The sequence below is a fragment of the Tamandua tetradactyla genome, chromosome 6, assembly GCF_023851605.1.
Source record: "Tamandua tetradactyla isolate mTamTet1 chromosome 6, mTamTet1.pri, whole genome shotgun sequence".
NCBI classification, from domain to species: domain Eukaryota; kingdom Metazoa; phylum Chordata; class Mammalia; order Pilosa; family Myrmecophagidae; genus Tamandua; species Tamandua tetradactyla.
In genome coordinates this window covers 47290458-47300074 of record NC_135332.1, presented here as the reverse complement: position 1 = coordinate 47300074, position 9617 = coordinate 47290458, and the positions used below count along the sequence as shown (strand labels likewise).

At 45.0% G+C, this 9617-nt stretch overlaps 1 long non-coding RNA gene across 6 annotated transcripts; it reads left to right on the top strand.

Annotated features, from left to right (window-relative positions):
• The first annotated feature begins 340 nt into the window (after positions 1-340).
• On the top strand, positions 341-8386 carry LOC143686005 (uncharacterized). 6 transcript variants are annotated; one of them, XR_013176845.1, is made up of 5 exons: positions 341-612; positions 1236-1469; positions 3819-4017; positions 7213-7525; positions 8168-8386. It is a non-coding gene; the product is annotated as an uncharacterized LOC143686005 (long non-coding RNA). The 6 variants fall into 6 exon arrangements; XR_013176846.1 differs by having other exon boundaries at positions 801-1469; XR_013176843.1 differs by adding an exon at positions 1977-2022 and having other exon boundaries at positions 341-1469.
• Positions 8387-9617: the final 1231 nt, after the last annotated feature.

Below are 9617 nucleotides of genomic sequence, written 5' to 3'. Positions count from 1 at the left end.
AGATGCCTAAGGATGGCCCAGCTACTAAGGGAGTGCCTGGGACACGGATCCAGACCATCAGACTCCTGGCTTCATTCTTTCCCCTTCACCAGTGTTATCCAATGAGAATGCGCACTGGAGAAATACTAGTACTTCCAACGAGGGGGCTGGGGAAAAGGCTGGGGACACCACTGTTTGTAGATGAGCTTTCTCAGCCCACTCTTCTCTGCAGCCACAGTCCCCAGGTGCCTCTGGCCCTGGGCACCTGCCTTGTGAGCCAGCCCCAGGAGGCAGCTTTTACTCAGGCTCCTTGAGATCAGAGTTGCCACTGTGACCTAAGTGCTTACATCCCTAGGGGGATGTTTGCCCACGTCACACCCTTATCCTTCGGCACCCGCAGAGGCTGTGAAGCCTGCAAGAAGATGTTTTGTCTGGCTAAGCTTTAGGACTGATTGAAGGTCCTCAGAACCGGCGCTCCTCCCGGCGCCGCTCTTCCTGGAAACGGTTGCCATGGAATGCACTGGATGCAGCTTTCACTGTCAGAACTAATGAAAGTCGGAGAGCTATTAGGGGAAGAATTTTTTCTCTCTCTCTCTCCCTTCCTTTTGCGCATAATTCCACTCTTCCAATGAGGTATTTGCACTTCTGTTCTGTGTGTGAGATGTTAATTGCACCCTCATTGTAATTCCTTGCCCACTCCCATCACCTCCTTTTGAGTTCTACCCCTTCACCCTCCCCAGCTGGCCTTTTTGAGATAATGAAGCCAAGTGACCAGAGGGAGGGTGTCCCATCCTCTCTCCTGAGTGATTTTTCCTATGCAGGCATCTGATCAGTCCACACGGCAGCTGAAAAGCCTTCTGTGGCTCCCAGCAACCCCAGGACAGAAGGACCCACAAAGCCAGATTCCAATTGCACATCCTCCTTCCTGCCACTCTTCCCAGACACCATGCTAGAGTCACAGAGGGTCAGCTCTGCTCCTGATGACATGTTAACACCTCTAAGCCTTTGCTGCCCTAAAGCCCTCAATCTCGAATGACCTTCTGACCTTCTCTATCTGGCTGACTCTTCCAGGACTTAGCTACAAGGGCCACCTCCTTGGTAACACCCCAATTTCCACCCTAGGCAGACCTACCACTTTTCTCTGTTTCCCAGATCACACACATTGTCCTAGCTATTTGTTACTCTCCTGCCTTCCTCTCTAGACAGTGAGTTCCTTGAAAGCAGAGCTAGCTTCTGATTCATCTCCAAATCCCCAGGGCCTAGCACTGAGTCTGGCACCTACTCGATGCTCCCTGAATGGTACTGCCACTTCTTCCTACCCCACTTCTTAAGTGGTGAAAGGCAGGCACAGATCAGCCCATGAGGGTGAAGGAACGCGGTGGATTACAGTGTGGACTCCGCCTACTACTGCTGCCCAACCCACCCCAAGCACCAAGAAAGAGAAGTCGATCCAGCCCTAGGAGCTCATTCTGGCTGGTATTTATAGCAAGGTAATTAGCTCCCTTCCCCAGCACCCCTGGAGGTCCTGGGAGACTATCTGAGAAGCAGGAATGAGGAAAGTGAAGTAAAGGGATTGCCATAGAAACATGAAGAGGGGGCTTGGGGGAGCCAGGCAGAAAGGGGGTCAGCCTTCACTAGCTGTGCCTCCCACCTGTAAGTAGAGGGGCTCAGTCCTGGGAGAAGAATTTCCCAGTGGCAGCCTCTAAGCCTTTCTTCCTGTGGACAAAAAGTCCTCTCCTCCACTTTAGCCTAGACTTTAAAGGAACTATCTGGTTCCCACCTGAATAGACCCTGGTCCTGTAAGACATTCCAGGCTACAGAGCTGGAAGACTCCTACAAGTTCTCCCCTGGACTCCTAGGGAAGCGCATCTTCATCCATGGGAGCTGCAGCTTCCTTAGATGGTATCCAGGGTGTGGGGAGGGCTGGAGGCAAGTTCCCTGTCCCAGGATGAGGTAAGGGAGTCAGGACAGAAAAGCAGTGCTCCTTTCCATTTCAGGACTCCCATTCACCTGGACTCTTGCAGTCACTGCCTAACTGCTCAGGTACCTTCCTTAAGCTGATTCTCTGTATTTCCACCAGAGTGATATTTCCAAAATACAATTCTAATCATGTTACTTATCTGCTCAAAATTCTTCAGCAGCTCTCCATGTTTTTCAGGCTAGAAATTCTTACCACTTTGCATGGAATACAGGCACCATGATGCTTTGGCTCTCTGCCCCTTCCCACCTCCTCCCCCAGTATCCACCCCAGGAATCTTCATTTCAGTCACACTAAACAACATGAGGTTTTCCAAATGCTCAGCTCTCTCTCTTGCCTTGGGATATTTGTCAATGTTGTCCCTATTGCCTGGAATGCCCCTCCCTACCCATTCCTTTTCCCCTTCAAACTCCACCTCACCATTTAAATCTCAACCTCAGAGCCACCTCTTCTCATGGAAGAGTGAGATTTTCTTTGGTGATGCAAAGCAATTCCATGGCAAATCATAATCACAACTGAGTTTCCCAATGGCTGCTCCAATTGTCTTTCAGCTCGTTATAGACAGGACCATGATTTTTGCTGTTGTTGTTGAGTTTTTGCATCCTAATACCTGATTAGGCTGATTCCTAAACTAGTGGTTTGAATGCCATAGAGCTGGGACAGGGATGAGGAAAATGAGCCATTCAGGATATAAAATTTAGGTAGACACTCATGCAAGTACAGGATGGGCATGAATTGTCAAGGAGGTTTTCCATCGCTCGGGGTGCATTCAGGCCTGGGGGACAGAAACAGAGCCATCAGTTTAGAAGGGGGGTGGGAGAAGCTGCACTTTTCTGAAAGGCCCTGATCTCTGGCTCCATACAAAACTGTAAGGCATCTTCCCTCCACCTGAATCTCCACAGAAACCTTCAGCTTCTCCTTGAATGTAGGGCAAGGTGGGAAGACTTGTCCTTACCTAATGTACTATCACAGACTCCCAAGCTAGTGGCTTCTGAACTTCGCTAAAGCTTACTGTAAAAATGTCTCCTGCCCATGTGCAGTATTTCTAATCCTAGGCCTAGCTATAATCAAAAACTAACCCTCTAGCTTTCTATATTATGCAAAGATGGTCACTAAAAGGGATCATGAACAATCACCTGAAAGAAGAGGAAAATACCACCAAGACTGTACGTACCTCCAGGGACACCACATATGTCCACCCAAGTTGTTCACTACACAACTCCAGGGGACACCATTCGTAAAGGTTGCAGTGTCAAATTGTGCCCCCAGATAGTGCAGTGTACACCACAATTCATCAGCCATATGCAACATCAGCCATGCTTTCCTGGCACTGGACTTAAAAACACCAAATTCCTTACCAACAGCCTCAAGAATGAGAAAGGGAAACAAACTTGAGGCTGTCAAGCTGGCTCCAAAGAGCACAAATGGTCACCGTTCACTTTCCAAATGGATGACCTGGGCCAAATCACTTTAATTCTCTCCTCTGTAAATATGAAGCACCAGGATAGACACAGAAGACACTGTCCTGAGAGGTACTTGGGGACAGAAGGAGAGGCAGTCTCTCTAAAGTGGTGCTAAGGGTTCTCTTGTCTTCTAGCAGGTGAAAGTGGAAAGTGGGGTTAACAAATGCATTAGAGAACCTGGGCATCTTAGGGATCATCTGTTCCGACCCCCTCACTTTTTCAGATGTGGAAACAAACCGTAGTACAGGAAAGTCCTGCCCCAAATCGTCACATGAGTTAGCAGCAAAGCCAGCCCCTTGCCACTAGGCCAGGGCTCATTTAAACACATGCTGCTTTAGTTTAGTGGTGGTAGAGTTGAAGGAGGTCTGGCTGATAGCTTTTATGTCTTCTTTTTCCAGAATCAGCTGGGAGAACCACATTCTCTTCAGTTCCAGCTCATTAAAGATCTTTCCATCCTTAAAATGAAGGCCCCTCCTTCTAAAAGGGTCACAGGAATATTGTCTCAATTTCCTCTACCTAGACAGGACTTTACAGATACCAAGGATGAAATGCATACCCTCTGAGGCAAAGTTTCTAATTACATTGGTGCATCCTCAGGTGCTTATTAAAAATCCAGCTTTCCTAGATCTACTCCAGACCTACCAAATCAGAACTTGGGAGTGGGGTGGGCAGTTTCATTAATGAGCTCCCCATATAAGCCTGGTGCACAAAAAAGTCTGAGAACAATACCCAGACATCACAGTGGAAGGGGACCCCATGGCTGTTGACTAGTTAGGAAGGCATGGAGCTGGGCATTGCGTATAATTTTCCTAGAAATGATACACAGCAAAAGTGAGATATTACCTCTTTAGCACAGAGAGACCAATGAACAGCGCTGAGGACAGCATCTACAGCCTAGTGCATCAAAGTCCTTCTAAGGAGAGATTGTGTCCTTTAAGTCTTACCTGAGTTCCTACTCTCAGCCCAAGGCAGGAAGGAAGACGCATGTTTAGCTTCAAGGTTCTACCAGGCATTTCAGTCAACAGGATTTGCTGAATCTCTTTTTACCTAAAATTTACACCAAAATCTAAAGGCTTCTTGAATCTTCAGCACTCCAACCAAGTTCTTGGCTCAGCCACTTATTAGCTCTATGACCTTTGACCTGACAACTTATTTTTTTATTTTGATAACCCTCAAATTCTTATATATAGACTGGGAAGAATAAATAATCCTCAAATTCTTATATATAGACTGGGGAGAAAAATTCAGTAGTGAGTATTAGAGATGGTCTAGGAAAGTATCTAGTGCAGTGGTACATAGGAGCTCAATCAGTGTTAGTTTTTTTCCCCACTTAAATCTACTTTCAGCTTTATATGCCCCTATTTAAGATATACCAGTAGCTTTCTGGTCTTTGCCTGCTTGTCCATGTCCCAAGTCCTCTGATTCAGTCCCTCATTACATCTTGTTCATTTCTTCCTCTTGACCTTTGCTCAAACAGCACCCTACACCCAGAGTACCCCCACCCAGAGTGCCCCCACCTAGTTTTATTTGCTGACTCAAATCCCACTCTGTTTAAAGCCATGTTGAAGCCCTTGCTGCTACCCTTAGGCAGTCTTCTCCAGGTGCCCCCTCTGCCCTGCCCCACTATTCTTCACTGCACACTCCACACTCTACTCACCTTGCAGAGGTGAGACTGATGTTGGAAGTTATCATGATTGATAGTCTCTAGATGTTGGGATTTCAAGAAGAGAATTTTTAAAATGGAGGACCAGTCTCAGACTACTAATTTTTATTTTGCTGGGAAAGTACATACATTATAAAATCTGGCTTCTAATGCCATAATCATATCCCCAAACAATGATATTTCAACACCAAAATAGTAGTAAGACAAAAATATTACACAAAAGCATTGTCCTTAAAATGGAATAAATTGAGCTCTATGAAAGACTCATGGCATTGTCCATTTTTTGCTGCTTGTGCACTGATGAAAATGCTATCACAATGCAGCCCCAGTTCCTGAACAAATACTGGAGAATTCCTGATCCAGTGCAATCACTGGCCTGATGAAGGAATATTCCTTGGTGATATGTTTGCAACCTCCACAACAGCTTCCATTTATTGAACACTAACTGTGCACCAGGCCATGTGCTAAGCACTTCATGCATTAGCTTGATATATCCTTTTCTACAAGCCTAGAAAAGGAAATCATTACTGCTACTACTTTTTAGATGAGGCTTAGAAAATTTCATCCCAGGTCATAGTCAGTTAAGTGGCTTTGAGCTGGGCTTACATTACAGGACAGTCTGACCTCAAAACCTGTGCCTTTACTTACATGCCTTGTCTCCTACAACAGAAAAATTTCTTTGAAGTCAGGAGTTTAAGGAGATATGCTGCTCTTTTACCCTACAGTCTATATTCATAGTTTGCAGTTTTTCATTCATTAATGCCATCAATAGCTTATGGCATGCCAGTGTTAGGTGCTATCCAAGATGCTGAAACACAGTGGTAACAAGAACAGACGCTGCGGCTGCCCTCATGGAGTATTCACCATGACATTACTACACGTGCCAAACAGCGAGCAATAATGCAATGCTTTCTTTGTTGTTCTCCATGCAACTTCCAAGGGCTTTTTAAAGATCAAAGCAACAGCCAGGTATATACGGATGTTAGAATGTGCCCCGGGCCTCTCTGGCTTGATATTTATTTGGTTCCCTTAAGCCACCTGCTATCACTATGGAAATTGATGAGCCAATGACTCTTTTCAGACTGAGGAGCCCCTGCACCCCAGCTCTACTTGATTTATTAGAAGGAATTAAATCTAAAAGGGACAGTTGCAGTATTGATTCTATACCTTAAAATGTGCCTGTCTCACCTCCCTGCTTGACCCCATGCCTCCAAGCCCCATTTTCTGTAGAGCAGATCATAGCAAGTTGCTCTCTTCAATGATTTGTTTTGTCTCCTCAGCCTCACTTTGATCGTAGAGTTCTTTAGGCCTGCTCTCCCCTTTCTCAGTTCCCCTGTGGCTTCCACCTGCCTTTACTTCAAAGTTCAAGGGTGAGCCACCCAGATCATTTAATGTCCCAGCTTTAGAGAGCCCAGAAGTTGTGGCTGCTATTCCAGTCCATTTATCCCTTCATACTGAGCAGCTTGCAGGTCAACTCACTTCTGGATGTCCTGGCTCTCCCAGGATGATGTCCCTGAAGTCACTAGCCTCACTATCAGGCAAGACATATCACATCACTGGCAATATATATCATCTCACAATCTGACTGCAAGCTTCACAGAGTTCCACCTTGTGCTTAGGCTGCCTCACGGACAAGACCTTGGTTATAAGGGCACTCACAGAGCTTACAGTGCTTCTCAATGAGGACACCACTGCCATTTAAGGAGGGACAATTATTCCTTGTGTGGCAAGGATACTTAGCCAGCCTCCCTGACCTCTCCCCTGAAATAAATCCCTGTGACAATCAAACATGTTGCACACATTTCCAAATGTCTCCTAGGAGGATAAAGCTATCACTAGCTAAGAACAAGGTGCCCACTCCATTTACAAATGAAATAAGCTGTCCAAGGTCATTCAGTAAGTCAGAACAGACCAGCGTTCTGATGGGTGAGGGGCTGCAGGGTATGATAGGAAGAGCACTGGAATAAGAGTGAGGCATTGTGACAACCATGCTGGTTGTAGGGTGGGGGAAGTAGAAATTCTGGAGGGTAGAGTTGGAACCAATTATCCAGCCTTCTCTGCCACCAGGAGAACCTCCTTTCACAGCACTGTTCAGCTCATACATTGGTCTGCAATATGTTTCTTCATAGGGTGACTCAAACCAAGAGGAGAAGGGGCTAACCCTCAAACTCTAGCAACCGCTTCAAGACCCTGAGTAACGCACTGTTTCTCCATTCTGGGCTGCACCCCCAGAGCACTCAGCCTAAGCCTGAGAGAGGATGGATTCTCCAAATAGATGGAGGGCTTGGCACACAATTTTCTACCTTTCCTGCTGCTGATTCCCTACCTATGCCCACCTCTGGCTGTAGACTTTGTGAGCTTTCAGATCCTACTAGGAGAAGCTGGTTGTCTCCCCATCCCTCTAGAACAAGGGGAAGGAGACCTCATATTTTCTACAAGAAGGTAAAGCAGTTGGACACTTTGTATGGGATAATGGACTAGGAGCCAGGAGCCTGAGTAGTCATATCAGTGTTTCTGGAACTTTCTCAGTTTTCTTCACTGTAAAATGCAAGGGTTGATCTGAACATGACTGCTGAATCATCAACTCTAAAGTGTTCTACCTAAGAAACCTCTTCAGCGGCATATCAACTAATTAATAACCTAGCCCTTTCCCAAACTGCCAATCCTAAAACAGACCTGATGTAGAGTCTTAACTTCTTTTTTGCCTGAGTTTGTTTTTTTGTATAAGCCATTTACCAAGGCGTGGTATCCCACATCTAGGAGGGAGTAGCTTACATTAAGAAAGAGGGCCTGGATGAGACAAAGCTGAATGATACTGGGCAATTTCCCTAGATCCCTTGCAGGTGAGGTTGGGGCTTAGTGGTCAGACAAGGCAGGTCCCCAGGTTTGGGGCTGGTGCCTACAGACCTGTGTAGCAGTACTTGGGTGGTCAGGTATCTCTCTCCACACAGCCAAGAACTGGAGAGTGAGGACCTCTGACAGCACTGCTCCATAGAGAGCTTTTCCCCTCGTGCTAAGAGAAATGTCACTGTAAGGAAGGGGGACAGTGGGTGCTGAGATTCCACCACCACCTCTCTTTCTTAGGTGAAAAGTTTCCTTAAAAGAAGTAAAGGAAGGAGTTTGAGAATGTCACTGGAGTCAGTACCTGGAACTACTGAATCAAGGTGAAGAAAGAGCTAAAGCCTGCACTGGGAGCTTTCCAGTCAATTTCCATGAGGCATGGGTTGGAGTGAAAAGCGAACATATGGGCTTTACAGTCAGATGAATATATATTGGAAATCCAGCTTTGTTTCTTATAAACTATGAGACATTTATCTGGGCCTCAGTTTCTTTCTTTTTTTTTTTTTATTAATTAACAGAAAAAAAGAAATTAACCCAACATTTAGAGATCATACCATTCTACATATGCAATCAGTAATTCTTAACATCATCACATAGATGCATGATCATCGTTTCTTAGTACATTTGCATCGGTTTAGAAGAACTAGCAACACAACAGAAAAAGATATAGAATGTTAATATAGAGAAAAGAAATAAAAGTAATAATAATAGTAAAAAAAAAACCTATAGCTCAGATGCAGCTTCATTCAGTGTTTTAACATAATTACTTTACAATTAGGTATTATTGTGCTGTCCATTTTTGAGTTTTTGTATCTAGTCCTGTTGCACAGTCTGTATCCCTTCAGCTCCAATTACCCATTATCTTACCCTGTTTCTAACTCCTGCTGGACTCTGTTACCAATGACATATTCCAAGTTTATTCTCGAATGTCCGTTCACATCAGTGGGACCATACAGTATTTGTCCTTTAGTTTTTGGCTAGACTCACTCAGCATAATGTTCTCTAGGTCCATCCATGTTATTACATGCTTCATAAGCTTATCCTGTCTTAAAGCTGCATAATATTCCATCGTATGTATATACCACAGTTTGTTTAGCCACTCGTCTGTTGATGGACATTTTGGCTGTTTCCATCTCTTTGCAATTGTAAATAACGCTGCTATAAACATTGGTGTGCAAATGTCCGTTTGTGTCTTTGCCCTTAAGTCCTTTGAGTAGATACCCAGCAATGGTATTGCTGGGTCGTATGGCAATTCTATATTCAGCTTTTTGAGGAACCGCCAAACTGCCTTCCACAGTGGTTGCACCATTTGACATTCCCACCAACAGTGGATAAGTGTGCCTCTTTCTCCGCATCCTCTCCAGCACTTGTCATTTTCTGTTTTGTTGATAATGGCCATTCTGGTGGGTGTGAGATGATATCTCATTGTGGTTTTGATTTGCATTTCTCTAATGGTCAGGGACATTGAGCATCTCTTCATGTGCCTTTTGGCCATTTGTATTTCCTCTTCTGGTAGGTGTCTGTTCAAGTCTTTTTCCCATTTTGTAATTGGGTTGGCTGTCTTTTTGTTGTTGAGTTGAACAATCTCTTTATAAATTCTGGATACTAGACCTTTATCTGATATGTCATTTCCAAATATTGTCTCCCATTGTGTAGGCTGTCTTTCTGCTTTCTTGATGAAGTTCTTTGATGC